Here is a 21,580-nt window from a genome sequence, read left to right as displayed (position 1 = left end):
TGTGGTGAGCCGCTTCTGCCGTTTATGCAAATTATGGTCGCCATTACAAGATGGCGCTGGCTCCGCTGTGGTCTGTGACAAACAACTCCTTATTTGGGAGAGTTGGCGCATGACTTTTCATCACCCTATGAGAAAGCTCCACGTGGCTGCTTTGCATTGGGGCTTGAGATGCTTTATTAAGGCTGGGAGGGGCATCCGAGAGAGAGAAGAAGAACTATCAAGGGCCTGAAATAAACTGCTGAAAGAAGATTCCTGAGTGTTGCGTCTTCCTTGCGGGCAAGAAGTCGCGACAGATCATGGTCGGAGGAGTTAAACCAGAGACACTGTGACTAATGGAAGAAAAAGTAGGCCCTAATCTTCATCATGTGGGATTAGGCCTCAACTTCCTTAATAAGACTCATACAGCACAAGAATTAAAATCAAGAATCAATAAATGGGATGGATTCAAACTAAAAGCTTCTTCTCAGCAAGAAACAATGAGTGAGGTGAATAGAGAGCCTACAAAATGGGAGGAAATCTTTACCATAAGCACATCAAATACAGCACTAATCTCTTGGATATATAAAGCACTCAAAAACCTTAATACCTAAAAAACAAATAACCCAATCAATAAGTAGGACAAGGAACTGAACAACACTTCTCAGAAGAGGATATACAATCAATCAACAAACATGAAAAAGTGTTCAACATCTCTAGCAATTAGAGAAATGCAAATCAAAACTATTCTAGGATTTTCTCTCACTCCAGTAAGTATGGCAGCTATCAAGAATACAAACAACAATAAGTGTTGGTGAGGATGTGGGGGGAAAAGGCACACTCATACATTGCTGGTGGGACTGCAAATTGGTGTAGCCAATCTGGAAAGCAGTATGGAGATTCCTTGGAAAACTGGGAATGGAACCACCATTTGACCCATCTATCCCTCTCCTCGGTCCATACCCAAAGGACTTAAAAACAGCATACTACAGGGACACAGCCACATCAATGTTTGTAGCAGCACAGTTCACAATAACTGTGGAACCAACCTAGATGCCCTTCAGTAGATGAATGGATTAAAAAATGTGGCATATATACACAATGGAATATTACCCAGCAATAAAAGAGAATAAAATCATGGCATTTGCAGGTAAATAGATGGTTGGAGAAGATAATGCTAAGTGAAGTTAGCCAATCCCCCAAAAACAAATGCCCAATGTTTTCTCTGATATAAGGAGACTGATTCATGGTGGGGTAGGAAGGGGGAGCATGGGAAGAATAGATGAACTCTAGATAGGGCAGAGAGGTGGGAGGGGAAGGGAAGGAGCGGGGATTAGAAAGAATGGTGGAATGTGATGGACATCATTATCCAAAGTACATGCATGAAGACACAAATTAGTGTGAATATACTTTATATACAACCAGAGATATGAAAAATTGTGTTCTATATGTAATATCAATTGCAATGCCTTCTGTCATATTTTAACATGTGGAGATTAAATTATATGCTTTTGAATGAGAAATGGGTCACAGAAAAAAAATCAGGGGAGAAATAAAAAATTTCTTAAAAACTAATAAGAGCTGAGATACAATAGATCAAAATCTCTGGGACAGCATGAAGGTAATTCTAAGAGGAAAGTTTTTAAGCATTGAATGCCTACATTAAAGAAGAAAACACAAAAACTAGAAAGATCCCAAATAAATAATCTAGTGATACACCTCAAGGCCTTAGAAACACAAGAACAAACGAATTTCAAAATCAGAAAATAATTAAGATCACAGCCAATATTTTAAAAATTGAGAATTTTTTTTAAAAAAGTACTAAAAAGCAACAAAGAATATATTCAAAGAGAGAAGATACAAGGCTACAAAACTAGAGATAAAAAAGGAAGTGTCATCACAGACATTTCTGAAATCCAGAGAATCATTAGGGACTATTTTGAAAATTTATACTCAAACTAGAAAGAACAGAAGATATTAACAAATTTCTAGGTGTATATGACCTACCTAAATTGGGCCAAGAGGACAGAAAAAACCTAAACAGACCAACCAATATAAACAATGAAATGGAAGCAGCAATCAAAAACCTTCCAACAAAGAAATGCCCAGGTCCAGAAGGATTCTCAGCAGAGTTCTACCAGACCTTTAAAGAAGATCTAATACCAATATTCCTCAAATTATAAGTGAAATAGAAAGGTGGGGAGAACACTCAAGTACATTGTTGGAAGCCACTATAACCCTGATACCAAAATCAGACAAAAACACATCAAGGAAAGAAAACATCAGACCAATATCCCTGATGACCACGGATGCAAAAATTCTTAATAAAATAAAATATTAGCAATCCACATTTAAAATATTAGCAATCCACATTAAAAAAAATTAAGAAGATTTATGCCATGACCAAGTGGGTTTCATCCCAGGGATGCAAGGTTGGCACAAATCAATAAATGTAATTCACCGCATAAATAGAATCATGACAAGAATTGCACGATCATCTCAATAGATGAAGAAAAAGTCTTTGACAAAATCCAGCATTCATTCAAGTTTAAAAAGCTGAAGAAACTAAGAATAGAAGGAACTTACCTCTATATCATAAAGCCTGAATTCAACAAATCCAAAGCCAACATCATAGTGAGTGGAGAAAAATTGAAAACATTTTCCTCTAAAGTCAGAAGGAAAATAAGGATGTCTGCTTTTACCACTTCTATTCCACAAAGTTCTCAAAACTCTAGCCAGAGCAATCAAGCAAGAGAAAAACACTAAAGGGATACAAATTAAAAAAGAAGTCATCAAATTATCTATTTCCTGATGACATGCTTGTACAAAGAAGACCCAAAAACTCCACCAGAAGATTTCTAGAGCTGATAAATTCATCAAAGTAGCAGGACAAATACCAACATACAAAAAATCAATAGCTTTCCTATACTGCAATAATGAATCTGCTTTTCAGCAGATTTTCAGCAGATTCTGTTCATGACAACCTCAAAACAAAAACAAAAACAAAAAACTTGGTAATAAGTCTATCCAAGGAGGTGACAGACCTCTGCAATGAAAACTATAGAACACGGAAGAAAGGAACCGAAGATGACCTTAGAAGATGGAAAGAATTCTCCTGTTCTTGGATAGGCAGAGTTAATATTGTCAAAATGGCCATATTACCAAAAGCAATACACAGATTCATTGCAATCCAATGAATCAAAATACCAATAACATTCTTCACAGAACTAGAAAAAAATATCAATCCTAAAATTAATTTGGCAGAAAAAAAGACCCAGAATAGACAAAATAATCCCGAGCAAGGACAGAAATGCTGGAGGCATCATATACCTAATCTCAAATTATACTACAGAGCTATATTAACAAAATAATATGGTATTGGCATCAAAACAAACATGAAGACCAATGGAATAAAATAGAAGTGAAAGACAAATCTATATCCATACAGTCATCTGATATTAGACAGAAGTGTCATCTCCCCCAATATATTGGAGAAAAGATAGCCTTTTAAACAAATGGCGCTGGGAAAACTGGGTATTCATATGCAAAAGAAAGAAACTAGGTCCCAATCTCTCACCCTTCACAAAAGTCAACTCCAAGTAGAATAAAGGCCTAGAAATTAGACCGGAAACTTTACAACTGCTAGAAGAAAATACAAGGTCAACATACCAATATACTGCCACTAACTTCCTTAACAAGACCCTTAAAAATCAAGAAATGAAACCTAGATAAGTTAATGATATCAAATTAAAAATCAATAAGTTAAATGGTATCAAATTAAAAAGCTTCTGTACAGCAAAGAAAACAATTAAAAGGATGAAAAGAGAGCCTACAAAATGAGAGAAAATCTTTGGCAACTACTCCTTTAACAGAAAATTAATATCCAGAATATATAAAGAACTCAAAAAAATTAAGAGGAAGAAATAAATATCCCAACAAATAAATGTGAAAAAGAGCTAAATAATATTTCTCAAAATAAAGAAGTATAAATGGCCAACAGATTATGAAAAAGTGTTCAGCATCCCTAGCAATCAGGGAAATACAAATCAAATCTACATTGAGATTTTACCTTACTCCAGTTACAATGGGAATTACAAAAAACACAAACATTAATTAATGCTGGCAAGTATATTATAAAAAGGTACAATTATACATTATTGGTGGAATTGAAAATTAGCACAACCACTTTGGAAAGCAGTATGGAGGTTCCTCAAAAAACTAGGAATGGAACCAGCTATCCCACTCCCTGTATCTATCCCAAAGAACTAAAATCAGCATACTACAGTGTTACAGGCACAATGATGTTTATAGCAGTGCAATTAACAATAGCGAAGTTATGGAACAAGTCCAGGTGCCCATCACTAGACAAATGGACAAAGAAAATGTGGTACATAGACACAACGGAATTTTACTCAGTCATAGAGAATGAAATTATAGTATTTGCTGCTAAATGGATGGAATAGGAGAAAGTCATGCTAAGTTAAGTAAGCCAGATGCAGAAAGTCAGAGATCAAATGTTTTATTTCACATGCAAAAGACAGAAAGAAATAAGAAAGTAAAAAGAGAGATCCCATGAAAATCAAAGGGTGATCAGTGGAGTAGAGGAAGACAATTGAGGGGGACAGAGGAGGGACAGGAAAAAGGGAGGAACTGAAATTAAATTGACCAAATTTTGCTATGTACATATATTATACACCACAGTGAATTCCACCTTTGTGTATAACTATAAAGCACCAATTAAAAAAAAAAATAGGGCTAGGGTTGTAGCTCAGTGATTGAGCACTTGTCTTGCATGTGTGAGGCACTGGGTTCGATCCTCAGCACCATGTAAAAAAATAAATAAAATAAAGATATGGTGTCCATCTACAACTAAAAAAAATTAAAAAATAAAAAACAATAAATAGAGAAGGAAACTGGGGAAGGGAGGAAGGGAAGGAATGTGGAAGTGCTGGGGATTAAAATGGAACAAATTATAATCCATGCAAGTATGAATAAGTTAAAATGAATCCCATTATTATTCATAGCTATAATGCACTAATAAAGACATTAAAAAGAAGAGAAATATTCTTTACACTTATCAGCATGATTGTATAAACACGTATATATTCATAAAGCTATATAATTAAGCTTTGTGTGCTTTATGTAAATTATAATTCAGTTTAAAAACCCAAAATTAAAAAGCCAGGAGTGGTAGCACACACCTATAATCCCAGCTACTTGGGAGGCTAAAGCAGGATAATCTCAAGTTCAAAGCCAGCCTCAGCAATTTAGTGAGGGCCTATCTCAAAAACCAAAAATGATGGATTAAACAAATTCAAGATGTGACAGAGGAAAAGTATTAAAGTCTTAAAACAAAGACCTATACCTCTTGAGTGCTCAATATGGGCGCTGATCATAGGGGATAAAAGATGAACACAAGTTCTGTAATATTAGCCAACATAAACTGACATTTACAACGATGCTTATTTTAGGTAACCATAGCTACTATTTATTGAACACTGGTCATTTGTCAGACATTAATTTTTTAAATCTCACTTATTAATATAAGAAAAAGATATCATCTCCATTTTACAAATAAACAAAGTAGCTTGCCTGATATCACACCAGCAAACCTGGATTTTAGACTCAGTGCCTCCTGATATTAAGGCTCATGATCTGAACCTTATGCCATTGCTCCCCTTCAATTTTTGTTCCACAGCAAATCTCCCTGTACCTTGCAGCAGTTTTATTTTGTGTATTTTTTTCTTTAGAGAGTTATCATTGGATGAAGTTCTACAGAAGCTACCAGTGCTCCTCAACAAGGTAGAGCTGGGAGAGGCTCAGCAAATATAATGTAGTACATAAACACAGGCTGATCTTTGACTATGAAATCAGCAGCTGCCAGCATCTGTGGCCTCCCCAGCCAAAACAAGTACATGGCATTCACAGCTAGGCTCTTCACAGCTCCATGCAGACCAAGACTTAAGACCAAAACCACAGCGTCCTGGTAAACAGACTGTGGGACCTACTGAGACAATACCTGTGTACATAAAGGGCTGTGCCATCTGACATAATTGTGTATGGGTCACACGTTGGAGGATGTGTATGAATTATGGGTTTGTGTGAGCCATCACAAGCCAGGGGGTTGCTTTTCTGGGAACTCCTGGGTGAAATCCCCAGTTTGAGAATGCCCAGATTATGCTAATACCCTGCCTTAGCTCACAGCCCTAGGTTCAAGTACAGCCAACCAGAGGTGGGCATACCTGCTGAGCAGCAAATAACTTGTTTCTCCCCATTTTGATCCTGTTTTTCTGGCGAAGGTCCTCACTGAATCCCATTGGGTTTCCCACCCATTTAAATAAAGCCCGCAGACTCCATTTTGGGGAGTTAGACCCAGACTCTATCAGAGCTGGTCCCCATTGGATCCCATTTTTCACTTATTTTCATGTCTTATCTTTTTCTTAAATTTCTCATACATTTAATATTTCTAATCTGACTCACCTGCCCTAGCCCTGGGAAACTGAGTAAACATCACATGGATCAAGACAGTCCTAGTTCAGAAGAAGAAAGAATGAGTCATGATAATGACTTTGAAGCTAGCCCTCCCATAAGGGGTACCTGCTAAACAGCACTCAGAAGTATCAACTACTTTTTTTTTTTTCACTCTCTCTTGCTCAACAAAGGCATCCAAACTTCAACTTAAGCCAAAGGCACAGGAAATAGGATTTCTGACCAAGGAATTTCTTTAGGTAACATTTGGTTGTTTTAATTCTTTTTGTTCTTTTTAACACTAAGGTCCTAAAGTGTGCTGGACAACTGCACATATACTGTTTAATGTGCTCCTCACGGTCACTCTCTAGGGTTCCTGATGACATTTTCATTTTATAGATAAGAGCCTGAGAGATTTTAGAAAAAAAATAATAACTTGCCCAAACTTATATTCTACTATGGAGAATTAAGACTCAGCTAAAGTCTTCAGACTCAGACCAATGTTAAAGTCACAAAATCCATGCAGTCTTTTCATGGAAAACATTTTAACACTAGATTCATTTTTCAATCTTGGTAGATTGAAATCTATAACAAATACAAAGGACCTTTGATAAGCCAGTGTGACTTTTTTTTTTTTGGTAGTAACAGGTTATGCAGTATGGGTTATTGAAGACATGAGCTTTGCTACTGAGCTCCACCTCAGACCTTTTTATTTTTTTATTTTGAGACAAAATCACACAGAGTTGCCCAAGCTGGCCTCAAATTTGCAATCTCTCTGCCTCAGCTTTCCAGATTGAGATTATAGGCGTGTGCCACCAAGTCCTGCGCAATCTGACAATCTCACCCAATGTAAATATGTAACTGTAAAAGATTGAACTAAATGTATTCTGACTCCAGAATACCAGAGAAGATTTGTGGTGGGTCAGGTATTTCTTTTCTTAATTAAACTCTGATATTAACATATTTTCCTATGCTTTGACTTTTTTTTTTTTTTGTAAGCTTGGTATAGACAATGTTCTGGTTAACCGAAATCTTACTGTATTGTCATAAGAATTGAGTCAAATGTGGTGATGAACCATCTTGTGTGACCTGGACTGAGGAGTTCCTATGACACACTCCTGTTGATGTTAAATCCAAAAGTCTCAAGAAAACCAAGATGACTGGTAACCCTAATTCAAACACCTACTTCCAAGCACTATCGTGACCCTACTGGCATACTGCCCGTGGAACTTCTTACTGAAGGAAATCAAACTACTATTTACATTTATTGACAGTTACTCTGTGAGCTTAAGTAGATGTAAAAATTACCTTTTGAGTAGTGTAGCTCAGTGTATAGGAGTTAAAACAATTAGTGTACAATTGTGTTTTTTTAGATGGTGTTTTTTATTTAGTTATTTTTTGTGGTGCTGGGGATTGAGCCCATGGCCTTGTGCATGCAAGTATTATTTTTTTAAGTATTATTCTAATTCAGAAATAAGGTATTCATCATGTTTTCTAGTCTTGTGGGATTCTCTTGGCATCTTCATTTGCAAAATGATGTAACAACACAAGCCAGTCTCAAATACTCCTTCAGAGTTGTTCTAAACTCGCTAATTCTATCTAGTGACTTCAAATCCCTAGGGATCATGGATGTTCTTCTACAAATTCAGCTAAACATTTTAGAGTTTGGAAGAGATTATATTTCCAAATTAAGTGTGGAAAACACAAAGGACAATGTTTAATCTCTTGAATATTTCAGAATCTTCATTTTACCTTGCCTTTTCCCACAACTTCAAACCTTACCTTACTTATCTTTTGCTATATTCTTCAATGTCTCATCCTCAGTGGAGAGTGACTTCCCACATTCTCTGTAGGAGAACTAAAGGACTTGACTTAGAATGGCCTAAAGGCTGTGACTCCAGTGTTCCCCTGGTAGTAATGGCATTCCCTGCCCAAACCATTGAAGAGATTCAGATGTGCTCCTGCTGCACAGGCAAGCCAGAACGAAGAGTGCACTGAGGAACATCAAAAGCTCTTGGGGAGCTGGGGTTTTGGCTCCATCAAAGAAACTGTATTTAGATACATTAGCAGAAGAGAATATTTTTGAAATAGGAATCTTGTAAACTATAAAACCACCAACCTTGACCACTAGATGCAAGATGCAAGCAGTAGCTCTATAAAAAGCTACAGGCAGTGGGGCTGGGGAATAAGAACCAAAAACTTCCAGCTTCAAGAACATAAGCCACAGACTAGGAGAAAATACTTGCACATGACATGTCTTATAAAGGACTATTATCCCAAATATACAAAGAACCCTTAAAATTCGGCAATAAGAAAACAACCCAATTAAAAGTGGGCAAACGACATGACCCTCACCAAAGAAGTTATACAGATGTATGAAAAGATGTTCAATATCACATGTCATTTGGGAACTGCAGTTTAAAACAACAATGGTGGGGGGAAGGAAGAAGAAAAGTTCATTGGTTAGACAAACAGAAAATGAAGGGAAAGGGGGGTGGGAATAGGAAAGACAGTAGAATGAATCAGATGTAACTCTCCTATGTTCATATGTGAATACACATTATATACAACCATAATAATGGGGCCCTAATTAGAATAAGTTACACTCCATGTATGTATAATATGTTAAAATACACTCTATTGTCAGGTATATCTAATAAAAAACAACAACAATAACAACAAAACAATAATGGATACTACTACGTACTACTAGAATGGTCAAAATCCTAAATACTGACACCACCAAATGCTGGGAAGGATGTGGAGCAACAGGAACCCTCATGCAGTGCTACTGGGAGTGCACTTCGGAAGTTTCTCACAAAATTAGACATACTCGTACCATATGATCCATCAATCAGGCTCCTTGGCATTTACCCAAATTTGAAACAAACAAACAAACATGTCTACACAAAAACCAGCATGTAGATGTTTGTAGAAGCTTCACTAACAATTGCCAAAACTTAAAAGTAACCACGATGTTCTTCAGTAGGTGAGGGGACAAATAAACTGTGGCAACTCAGACCCTGGGAAATTATTCATCACTGAGAAGAAATGAGCTCAGCCACAAAAAGACATGAAAGAAATTTAAATGCATATAACTAACTGAGAAACTTACATACTACATAACTCTAACCTTATGGCATTCTGGAAAAGACAAAATTATGGAGACAGTAAAAGAATCAGTGGTGGCTAGGAGTTGGGGGAGTAAGGATGAATAGGCAGAGCACAGGAGAAGTTTAGAACAGGGAAGCTGTTCTGTATGATTCTACAATGGCAGACACATGTCATTACACATTTGTCAAAACCTAGAGAATATACCTCACCAAGAGTAAGCCCTGTATAAACTAATGGGCTTTAGATGGTGTGTCAGTTGTACCCATCAATTGCAAAAAATGTACCATTCTAGTGGGGGATGCTGATGGTGGGGGACTTTGTGCAGGTGCAGGGGCAGAGGGTATATGAAGAATCTCTGCTTTACACACATTTTCCTGTGAACCTGAAACTATTCTGAAAAATAAAGCATATCTTTTTTTAAAAAAAACTGTTTAGATAATGAAAATTCCTTCAAAAAATTAGTCATGAAGGGGGGAAAAACCCTAAAGCAAAGCTCTTTGACCTATTTGTTTTAAGAATTACACATCTTCAAACATACATTTGGAAGTAAGGGGAAGTGGTGAAGTAGACAGCTTAAGTTGGAAGCTAATAAAACAAGAACAGAAATGAACTTCTTAACATAAAAAAAAGGAAGAAATTAAAATGAGTTGATTGAAGACAAAATTGTATGATAAATGTAATCTAGATTATAAAATAGCCAAGGGATGACGTATTTGAACAATAAAAAAATCAGGCAGTGAATAATACCAAGAAAATAAATAAAATAACAGGGTGTGGTGGCGCATGTCTGTAATCCCAGAGATTCAGAGGCTGAGGCAGGAAGATTGCAAGTTCAAAAGCAGCCTCAGCAACTTAGTGAAGCCCTAAGCAACTTGGCAAGACACTGTCTCAAAATAAAAAAAATAAAGGGCTGGCAATGTGTTTCAGTGATAAAGGACTCCTGGGTTCAAGCCCTGGTATCAGAAAGAAAGAAAAGAAAAGAACAAGAGAATGAAAATGAAAAAGTAAAAAGGATCAGAAATAAAGTGGTTCAAATGGAAGCAAGACAAAAAAGAGTCAATAGACATATACTTGGGTTCCCTAAAAAACTAAAATAAAACAATGATACAGAAATAATAGTTAAAAATCCAATCCAAGAAAACTTTCCCCAAACAAAATCTACTCATACCTGATCTAGCAAGTATAAGGGTAAGTCAACCTGAATTGACCAACTCTGCTATGCGTCTAAGTAAAATTGTTAGGCCTATCCTGGGCACCTCCAGGTAAACAATGAAATAATTTACCAGAATAAGAAAAACAGGCATAGTGCTTCTCAAAGCAACATATAAATTATGGCAAGGATAGGACAACATTCCAAACAACACACAAAGTCTGAATCAAGAATTTTATATCCCAATAGATGAATTTGGCCTTCAAGTGTTGGGGTAATAGAAAAAGTTATAATATGCAGAAACCCCAGGAATTTTGTGCCTCTGAGCCCTTTTTGAAGAATCTAGCAGAAGCCAAACTGTTAGAGTCTGTAAACAAGTCTGGATGGCGCCTGGCAAAATGCCAGAGGGAGTGGTTTGTGAAGTAACACCAGCGAGCCATTAAGTGTGGAGATTTCTTATTGGTTGACTGATGTATCTAGTTTATGCTAATGAAGATAAGCTGTGTGGAATGTATAAATACCGCTCCTGTCCTACAATAAATGGCTCCCACTCCTGCTGTATCAATCTACACAAGTCATTCGTCACCCCCCTGGTTATTTTGCTGCAGCCGGACTGCGGCACCAAACTTCATGCAACAGAGATAGCTTGAAGAAACATCAGCAACATTATCAATTTAATATAATGGCAGGTCTGATGCCAAATGTGACAGAAGAATAATAAACACAAATAATGTAAGTTAAAAGATTGGAGGGGAAAGGCCAGAGGAAGAGAAAAGAATAAGTTCATTGATTATTGCACAGGCAACAGGTGGAAGTCAAAGAATATTACTGAACCTGAAAAACCAGATAGTTAAAGTTAAATTTAAAAATAGAGATGAAGGGCATTTAAAAACGTTTAAATTCAAGGACAAAATTTTGAATCTCCTTAAACACCAAAAGAAGTTAAAGGTAAAAAAAAAAAAGGAAAAAGTATATAGAAATGTAGTAATAATAACATATTTAGTAGTCATAAAAGAATGACAAAATTGAGGCCAAATGTATCTGTTATATCAATAAATATGCAAGGGTTTAACTCACTTGTTATAAGAAAAAGATTTTTAATTTAACTCACAAAGTAAGAACTACAACATATAATAGAAAGATCCAAAGAACAAGTAATTCAGAGGGCTGGGAATGTACCTCAGAGGTACAGTGCCTGCCTACCGTGTACAAGGGCCTGGGTTCAAACCCCAGCAAATAAAAACAATAGCAAGAGGTTTTAGTCTTGATATCAAATAAAATTTCAAACCATAAAGTATTAAACACAACAAAAACACTTTCAATGCTAATAACCACAATTTACAATGATAATATAACAGCTAGAATACCTATATATCAAATGACATAATCACCAACTTTTTAAGGCAAAACTATAAGAGGTACAAGGAGACATATAGAAGCATAGTTTAAATAGAAGATTTTAATATACCACTTTCAGTGAAAAACAGAGCAAACAGGTATCAATAAGGTTGTAAAAGGCAACACAAGGAAGATCTAATGAATATATTATGCTTTACATCCTCATAATAAAAGATTCATCTTTATCTAAAATACACATGGAACCTTCACAGAAAATAATCACTTGAAAACACTTGAAGTTTAAAAGACTTCTATTAGACAACTCTTCAGCAAGACAAAGCAAAATCTTAGCATCTCTAAAATAGAATGATAACAAAAGCTCTAAATATCAGAATTTATGTAAGAGCAGATTTAAAGCAGCAAGCAGAGAAAAATTAAGCCTTAAACACATCAATAAAGAATGAAAACATGGGGCTGGGGATGTGGCTCAAGCGGTAGCGCGCTCGCCTGGTATGCGTGCGGCCCGGGTTCGATCCTCAGCACCACATACAAACAAAGATGTTGTGTCCGCTGAAAACTAAAAAATAAATATTAAAAATTCTCTCTCTCTAAGCAACTCAGCGAGACCCTGATTCTAAATAAAAACAGGGCTGGGGATATACCTCAGTGGTTGACTGCCCCTGAGTTCAATCCCAGGTACCACTTCCTCTGGAAAAAAAAAAAAAAGACTAAAAACAGAAATTAATAGAGAATAGAAAAATCAGTAGGTCTAATTAACAAATCATATTCCCATATCTTTAAATTTGCAAAACAACCTTCTAGATAACTTAATAAGGAAAAAGAGGATGGAGATTGAGAAAGGAGGATAAGAGAGAGAAGAGAGTAGGAGAGGGAGGAGAGGGACCAAAGCACTGGTATACAAAATAAGAAATGGCAAGGGGAACTGAAAAACAAGAAATTCAAAATTCCCAAGAAAGTCCTTTACAGACCTCTATGCAAATAAATTTGAAACTCTAGACATAAATAATTTCCTTTAAAAAAAGTACTGTTTATCAAAATGGACCTCATCAGAAATGTAATGCTTAAACAGTTTCAATTTAGAGGAACGTCATCAAAGCCCAGAAGGTTTCACAGGGGAATTCTACCTGATCACCAGGGACCACAAAAAATTATTTCAGATCTTTAAAAAAAAAATGAAAAAAAAATAACTTTAAGATACTATTTATGAAGCATATATGAGATTGACATCTAAACCTAATATGGTAGAAAAAATAGAATTGTTAGTTCAAGGATATAATGGTAGAGAGATCCTATTTATAATAGCAACAAAAGATATAATACTTAAAATTAAACTTAACAATAAATGTACAAAACTATGCCAGGAAAATTTTTTACACACTCCTGGAAGATACAAAAGTGGATTTGAACAAACGGGAAGACATTTCTTCTTGATAGGGCAATTAATTCTAACACCAGAAAGATGTCACTCTTTCCCCAAGTTAATATATAAATTTAACAATGACAAGACCAAAAAGATGTTTCCTTCTTTCTTCTTTTTTTTTTAAATGGAACTGTACACATAGAAAACAAGAAAGGACAATGAGGGAAACACTGGAAAACTAAAGCTTAAGGGGGTGGGGAGGGGCCAATTAATCCTATCAGATATTAAACATAATTAAATCCTTTATAATTGAAATTACTCATGAATAGACAGACCAATTGACTCTCGAATCACTGAGGTAAGGATTTTTAAGTTAATGATGCTCCAGTAACTGAATAGCCATTTAGAAAAAAAAAATACATACACTCAGCATTATGCTTCATACCACACACACAGAAATAACCAAGTGCACCAGAGCTAACTGCAGAAAAAGCACGCATTCAAAGACACATGAAAGCATGGATGAACTACTGCACCACCTCAGTGTGGGAACTTTCTGACAATTACTCAAATTCCAGACGTAATCAAAGAAAAAAATGACACATTTGATGACAAACATTTCACAGGACAAAATATATACCTAAGCAAAGTAAAAGTGAGATAAAAATACATGTGACAGGCATCACAAACAACAAGTTGATGTCTGTAGCACATGAAGAGCTTTTAGAAACTCAGAGGAAAATAAAGCTCAAAAAGGCAATCAAAAACAAGTAAGAATATTGGGATGTGGCTGTGGCTCAGTGGCAGAGCATCTGCCTCGCATGTGTGAGGCACTGGGTTCAATCCTCAGCACCACATAAATATTTTTTTTTAAAAGCAAGAATATAAACAAATGACTATATGTATATATATATATATATATATATATATATATATATATATATATANATGTGTGTGTGTGTATCCAGTCTAGTATGTATATATATATATATATATATATATATATATATATATATATATACATACTAGACTGGATACACACACACACATAAACATACACACACACAGGTGTGTGTGTGTGTGTGTGTGTATGTGTTTGTGTGTATTGTTGGAGGGAAGAAATAACCAAAGAGAAAAAATATAACTAAACCTAGAGAGAATTGAATCTGGGTTGAAGGCTTATGAGAAAGAAGGAAAAGGTTTGGAATTGCAAACTTATAAAGCATAAAAACAAGATTCTAAAAGCTTCCCATGGGGAGAAAGAAACAGCTTATGTATGTAGGAATGAGACTCAGATCTTTGTGAGAACGATCCACCTTGTTATCAGTAACATCAGATGCTACCAGTCAATGGATCGGTGATATTTTACATAAAAATTTCCATACCAACCAGATTGCTGTCAAGTGTGAGGACAGAATATAGCCTTTTTCAGACCTTCAAGATCTTGTTAACTGCATCTTAACCATATGCCCTTTCTAAAAAAAGAAATAAACTAAAAATATTTCAATAAAATGGAATAACAAAAGAAAGGACCTTACTAGAATGAATAAAAAAGCAATCCTAGGTGAACAACTTGCCACAGGTCTAGACACCAGCCATCCTGAATTATAAGAACAGATTGGACATTCGAAGATTGTCTTCAAGGGCTGGGTTGCGGCTCTGTGGCAGAGCACTTGCTTAGAATGTGTGAAGCACTGAGTTCAATTCTCAACACCACGTATAAACAAATAAAATAAATGTCTATTGACAACTAAATATATATATATACATATATATGTATATATATATATTTATAAATATATGTAACTAAATATATACAACTATATATATATATATACTTTTTTTAAAAAAAAAGAATGCCCTCAAGAAGAAAGTAATACACCACACAAATCCTATAGTAAGTAATACTGCAATGAACACACGTGCTACTTCTATAGATAAGGAAAAAAGAAGGGCTACTAGAAATGCCAGAGGAAAAGGCACCTAGGAAAGTCAGTCTGAATCTGAAATGAAATAAATTATGGCATGAGTTTGAGCAACTGATAAAGCCTAAGAAAAGAGACTCCATTTTACCTGAACATTGGTAGCATCCTCCATGAGTGACATAGGTTCAATGCCACTGAATTACCGCTCTCTCAAGAGGTACACACAATGTACATCATATAGTGTGTATAAATGCATTTTACTGATTTGGGTTATTCAGAGTGGAGTACACCTATAATCTCAGCAATTTAGGAGGCTGAGGCAGCAGAATCACAAGTTCAAGGCCAGATTGGGCAACTTAGAGAAACTTTGAAATTTTAAAAGTTGTAAAAGGGCTGAAGGTATAGATTAGTGGTAGTGTGTTTGTCTAGCATACATAGGCTCTGGGTTCAATCTTCAGTACTGGGGCAAAAAAAGGAATTAATCTATGGTCAAAGAAAAATCCATCTGTAGAATAATGTAAATACATTATAAATCTTTGCAGTGAAAAGAAAATGCTATGTAAGAACTTGGAAAATGTGCATACAACAAAATGGAAACACACAGTTGAAAATCAGTAGATACTGTCTAAAGTAAATGGATCATGAAGAAGAGGTTTAAATTTTAATGGTAAAACTAACAATATAATTAACAAAAATCAGGGATAAGCGGGTAGGAGGAGAAAGAAAGCATCATATTTTAGAAAGCGCATTTTTCAATCTCAAGATATTGTGTAAAGTTGATGAATCAAGAAATACAGACATAATGCAAGTTAGCATCACAGAGAGAATCACCATCAGATCATCTGAAAGCTTCGTGATGCTGTGGAGTAGCACTGAGACTGGAACCAGAAAATCCAAGTCCTCATCTCAAACCTAAACTTCGTCCTTTAGCAGCTTGTGCATTACACGGGTCCCTCCTTCTTTGTGCCTATATCCACTTTTGTAGGTGATATTAAACTACATCAGTAGTTCTACAAATGTGATTCCCCAGATCAGCTACATCTCCTGGGAATGTGTTAGAAATACAAGTTATTTGGTCACACCCAAGACTTCCTGAATCAGAAACCCTGATATTTACTCTCTCATTTGGTACAGGAAAAGTCTGTTGACCTTTGATCTAGACTACTCTGATCAATAGCGCCAAATGTACATCTTTACTAAATCAATGTAATGTTTATCATTCCAGTGAAGTGTGTAAAGATAATTCAATCAGAAAGGTGCTTGTGGTAATGCACTGGCCCCTTTAATAAATGTGTGGACTATCTGCAACAATGGTACAAATATCTTCCTTCCCCATTATTCTTGGGACTCCATAATGATAATAAATAATAAATAGTAAAAACATATAATAACTAATAAATAAGTAAACAAGTACTGTAAGCTAATACACAGTAAAAGATCTAGTCTCTCTGGCTCACAGTCTTGGGACATTTTATTGACCATTCAGTAACTGTTATAGGGTACGGGCAGAGGTATCTACTCTCCATCCAAAACTTGATTTTTAAAAAAGCAACACTGCGCAGTTTTATAGCTAATAACTCACTTAATATCTTTCTCAGTTGCATCTCAATTCCTCAGACCACCTCATCATCATAACTGCTCACATCTCATACATAGGAGAGGAGACTGATTGTTATGGAACATAGCTATTATGTTCATAACTGAAAACGCCACTAAGACCAAATCCCAGATACTCACGATTGTCAGCACCCACAAATTCAAGGAAAAGGTTGAGCTCTTAATTTCTAAAGAAGCCTAAATGAAACATGTCAGAAAGGGGAAAGTAGGTTTCTATCCCAACAGGACGGATGACTCAAAGGCAGGATGAGGTGAAGGTCTTCTAAACACAACCCCCTGCAAAATGAACAAAGAAAACTACCGTATGCACACAGGTTATTCTACTAGGAACAGTAGGTGAAGACCTCAAGCTCTTTCTGCTAGGACAGAAACTTAGCATATTACATTCGTTTCTGCCCTTTATACAATTTACTCAAATTCTCAGTTGCCAATGGCATTTATTCATTATAGACCCATGGGGTGCTCTCTAATTCAAGCCTCAGTCAGGTACTGAAGTCTGGCCTCTCAGGCATCCTTTCTGAGGCTGCTAAGCAAATATACCCACTTTGGGCTATGCAGCAGCCCAACAAGACGACCCTCTCTAGACCTCTATCCTTAGTTCTCTAATGAATCAGTCTCCCCTACTTTTCAGAGTATAGTTTCACAGCCTGTCCCAGGAAAAACATACTTTACCCTAGCCATTCAATCAAAGCAGCACTTTTGCCCATTAGTACTATTCAAAATGACTTAAAAACAGGGGCTTTTCCATGGTATTCATTATGGTAAGAGGCCCAGACTGGACTCACTTCTCTGGTGAGAATGGTTTCTAAAGCTGAGAAGGTGTTATAATCCCATGCAGTCTTTCAATACAAAGGAGCAAGTCTTAGTATAACTCCCAGGTCAAATAGCAGCACTGCTCTCCTAGCCTTTCCTAAAGAACAAATATTAGACCACATTCTAGGCCACCTGTCATAAAAGAGTGTGAGATTCATCCCAAAGACTATTCATTATACTTTATGTGGAGAAAACACATGAAGGAAAATTGTTCTAGCTTAAATAGGTCCTTGAACAGATTCATTATAGAAAAAGTCCTTGTGAAATAGCAAATGTTATGGTTTAGATCTTAAATATCCCGCAGAGGCCCATGTGTCAGAGGCTCAGTCACTGGCCTGAGGCCTTATTGGGAGATGGTAGAATCTACAGGAGCTGAGACCTAGTGGAAGGAAGTTAGGTCACAGGGGTTGTGCCCTGGAGGGAAAGATTGGAACCCTGGGCCTTTCCTCTTTCTTTCTCAGCTGTGAGGTGAAACCTCTTCTGTCTTCCATGTGCTCCCTGCCATGATGTACTGCCTTGCCACAAGCCCATAGCTACATGTCAAGCAACTATGGACTGAAATCTCTGAAACAATGAGCCAAAATAAAGCCTTCCTCCTTATAAATGGTTTACTTCTAGTATTTTGTCACAGCAATAGAAATTTGAAATGGCCAATAATAAAATTAACAATGTGAAGAAATCTGACTCTTGTACTGTCTAACAAAAGTAATTGATCTAATTCCTAATAATGAACTTAGAACTGTGAATAAAACAAGGACACTGAATAGAGAAAGAGCAATAAAAACCCATACTTAAATTATACTAATGCTGATTTGGGGACAAACAAATGTGATTTAAAATAGCTACTATTGCTGTGGTTCAGAATGTGTTTCCAATTTTTTTAAACAACCTGGCTACAGATGTAGCCCCAGGCTGCATGTTCTTAAGTGGCACTATCTTGCTTGTTGGTGAGCTTTTAGTTACTGTAACAAAATACCTGAGATAACCAACTTATAAGAAAGGTTCACTTTGGTTCACAGTTGTAGAGGTTCCCCACATGCTCCACTACCCCACCTTATCCAGAAGCTAAGTCTGATTCCAAGTTTTCTTCTCCACACAGTTTGAATGCCTGTTCCATATCACCACAGCTTCTCCTCTCCAAGCTCAATGATCCTCACCCTGGCTGTGCAGGGGAATAGCCTAAATCCAAAAAGCATAATTGCTCTTAATTCTGGTCTGGGAATCTGGAGTTTTTTTTTTAAAAAAACCCAGGTGATCCTAACATGCAGCCAAAGTTGAGAACCATTGTCCTAGGATGACTTTGATAAGGGAGAGCCAGAAATATCAGTAAAATAAAACATGATGAAACCATCAAAACCCAAATGAGGCCTCAATTCCACTCACCCAAACATGGAAAGGCAACAGATGCAACTGCAGGACTCCTGCTAGAGCTTCTCTCCCTCCTCCACCACGTCCCTCTCACCAGTACCCACCTTTCCTGTCACCCCTTTCAAGCCAGTCTTCTGGCCACCACCTTCCATACTGCACCTATCCCCATGCAGAAGCCCCTAGTTGTCCTCCCTGCCTCTTTGTCCTTGCTCCCTCTGGCCCATTCTGAACATCACCACCAATTCAATCTGCTCATGGCTCCCTTCCTGGACCCTCCAAAGGCCTTTTCTTGCTCCTGTGCCTCAGTTTCTCAACTCGGTGGTAAAGGCCGTGCCCAATCTGTTCCCGGCTGTCTTCTTGGCTCTAATGTCTCACTCCTATGTAAGAAGGAGCCTCATCACTCTGTTCCAGTCAACTTTGGTGGGCTGTAAATCCCCCCCATAATGCTCTTCAAACTTCAAAATCCAAGGGAGACAGAAATACAAGGTAAGTCACTTGTCCCAGATTACAGTTAGTAAGCAGTAGGATTTGGATTTCTTCCCCTCGCCCACTGGGGTTGAACCCAGGGGAGACTTAACCCTGAGCTATATATCCCCAGCCCTCTTAAGACAGTGTTTCACCAAGTTGTGTAGGCTGGTTTTAAACTTACAATCCTCCTGTCTCAGCCTCCTGCTCACTGAGATTACAGGAGTGCACCACATGCCCAGCTAGGATCTGGGTTTCAGTCCAGGTTTGGTCTGTATCCAAGCCTTTTAGACCCATGCTCTTCTTGGAATGTTGCCCTCTGTATCTACCTGTGGAGACCATTCCATCCTTCAAGGCCATTTAATTCCTGAAGTTTTCACTGTTTACTCTAAAGAGACTTTTTCTGTCTTCTGAATTTCTATCTTAAGAGATTTTTTCTGTCTTCTGAGTTTCTATACTACCTTAATTACAATTTTACAAAACATCATGACTACAAGGTTATGTGATGAGTTTCCTAAGGCTGAAGGCATTGTCTCATGGTCTTTTGGTTTTTTATAAAACCACGCATAGCTCTCCACACCCTGGGCACGCAGTAGAGACCTGGTGAAGCCTTTCCACATTCACCACGCCAGCTACAGTGAGAGATCCTTGCTAACTTCAGGCACAGAGACCCTGTCCCTGCCCTGAGCACCTTGCCACTTTCCTATTCTATTGTATCCACTTTCCTGTTCAATACCATGAGTCCTCCCTCTGCCAACTGCCTATAAAATATTTTGCAACCTGGGAAGGGCTCTGCCACCTGGTAACTAGGCAACCACCAGGAAGATGCAAATCATGATAAATAGGAGTCATAAAACCAAGGAGAGCCGTTTCATTCTCTGGAGCCCAAACCATAAAATGGAAATCAACGTTTGAGTCAAATTCTCCTTTCAGGCCTTCTTCCCTATGTCTCTGCTTTATATTGAAAGGAACAAGAGGTGGGGCCACAAGCAGGAGTGAGCAAAAGCCAGGAAAGGGACAGGGGCAAAACTGGTCTGATGGCTACTCTCTCAAGAGACAACATTCTAGGAAATAATAGTCCTCGTTTACAAGAAATTATACAAGGAGCACAAAGCAGAAAAAAGAAGTGAGGCCAAAACAGAGCCCCTTACTCGGTCACCTCTTCTACCTCTGCAAGGAGGCAGTTACAACCCTCCTGCTTCTGTCTACCTGGGCTCAGGTGGCACTAACATGTTGTCCTCGGCATGATTTGCAAAAGGTGGCAAGTACAAGATGAATTTTACCCATTCAGTTTAGCACTGGATATACCTAGGGAATTAGGAAAATCGGAGGGTGAGTCTAAAACAAACAGGAGAGTGGGGAGCCCTTTCACCCAGTGCCCACATTGCTGGCCACTCTCATTCTTACTGCTCACATCAAAGGAGAAGTTGCTAAAAGGATGAGTCATTGTCCTGAAATGTAACTGGGTCCAAGAGGAAGTCCAAGTTTAATTCCCTAAATCCCTGGGAGGTGAAGGCAGGAGTGAGGAGTCAGGGTGCCCCCTTTGACCATACAGTCAACATCTTCTTTTTTTTCCTCTCCTTTTAAAAATTTGTTCTAATTAGTTATACATGACAGCAAAATGCATTTTGATTCATTGTACACAAATGGAGTGCAACTTTTTATTTCTCTGTACAGGATGTGGAGTTGCACCATATGTACAGACTTATATGTACCTAGATATCTCATTCTACCATCTTTCCTACTCCAATCCCCTTTGCCCAATCTAAGTTCCTCCATTCTCCCCCTCACACACACCCTTTATGGATCAGCATCCACTTACAAGGGAGAACATTTGGCCTTTGATTTTTTAGAACTGGCTTACTTTGCTTAGCATGATATGCAAATGCCATAATTTCATTCTCTTTTAAAGCTGATATATATATATATATATATATATATATATATATATATATATATATATAT

The 21,580-nt window shown here is 37.2% G+C and overlaps 1 protein-coding gene and 1 long non-coding RNA gene across 3 annotated transcripts in view; one reads left to right on the top strand and one right to left on the bottom strand.

Annotated features, from left to right (window-relative positions):
- Nucleotides 1-21,580, bottom strand: part of Mcf2l2 (MCF.2 cell line derived transforming sequence-like 2) — a 255,029-nt gene that overhangs the window by 189,497 nt on the left and 43,952 nt on the right. The gene's annotated exons all lie outside the window — the stretch shown is intronic.
- The window catches only part of LOC125620045, a 23,487-nt gene continuing 13,757 nt past the window's right edge, over nucleotides 11,851-21,580 (top strand). The window contains exons 1-2 of the long non-coding RNA XR_007351624.1: nucleotides 11,851-11,862; nucleotides 18,104-18,108. This is a non-coding gene — a long non-coding RNA (uncharacterized LOC125620045). The remainder of the gene's footprint in view (nucleotides 11,863-18,103; nucleotides 18,109-21,580) is intronic.

The sequence above is a fragment of the Marmota marmota genome, unplaced genomic scaffold (assembly GCF_001458135.2).
Source record: "Marmota marmota marmota unplaced genomic scaffold, marMar, whole genome shotgun sequence".
NCBI classification, from domain to species: Eukaryota; Metazoa; Chordata; class Mammalia; order Rodentia; family Sciuridae; genus Marmota; species Marmota marmota.
The sequence above is the reverse complement of the archived record's forward strand: the minus strand, read 5'-3'. Positions and strand labels throughout refer to the sequence as shown.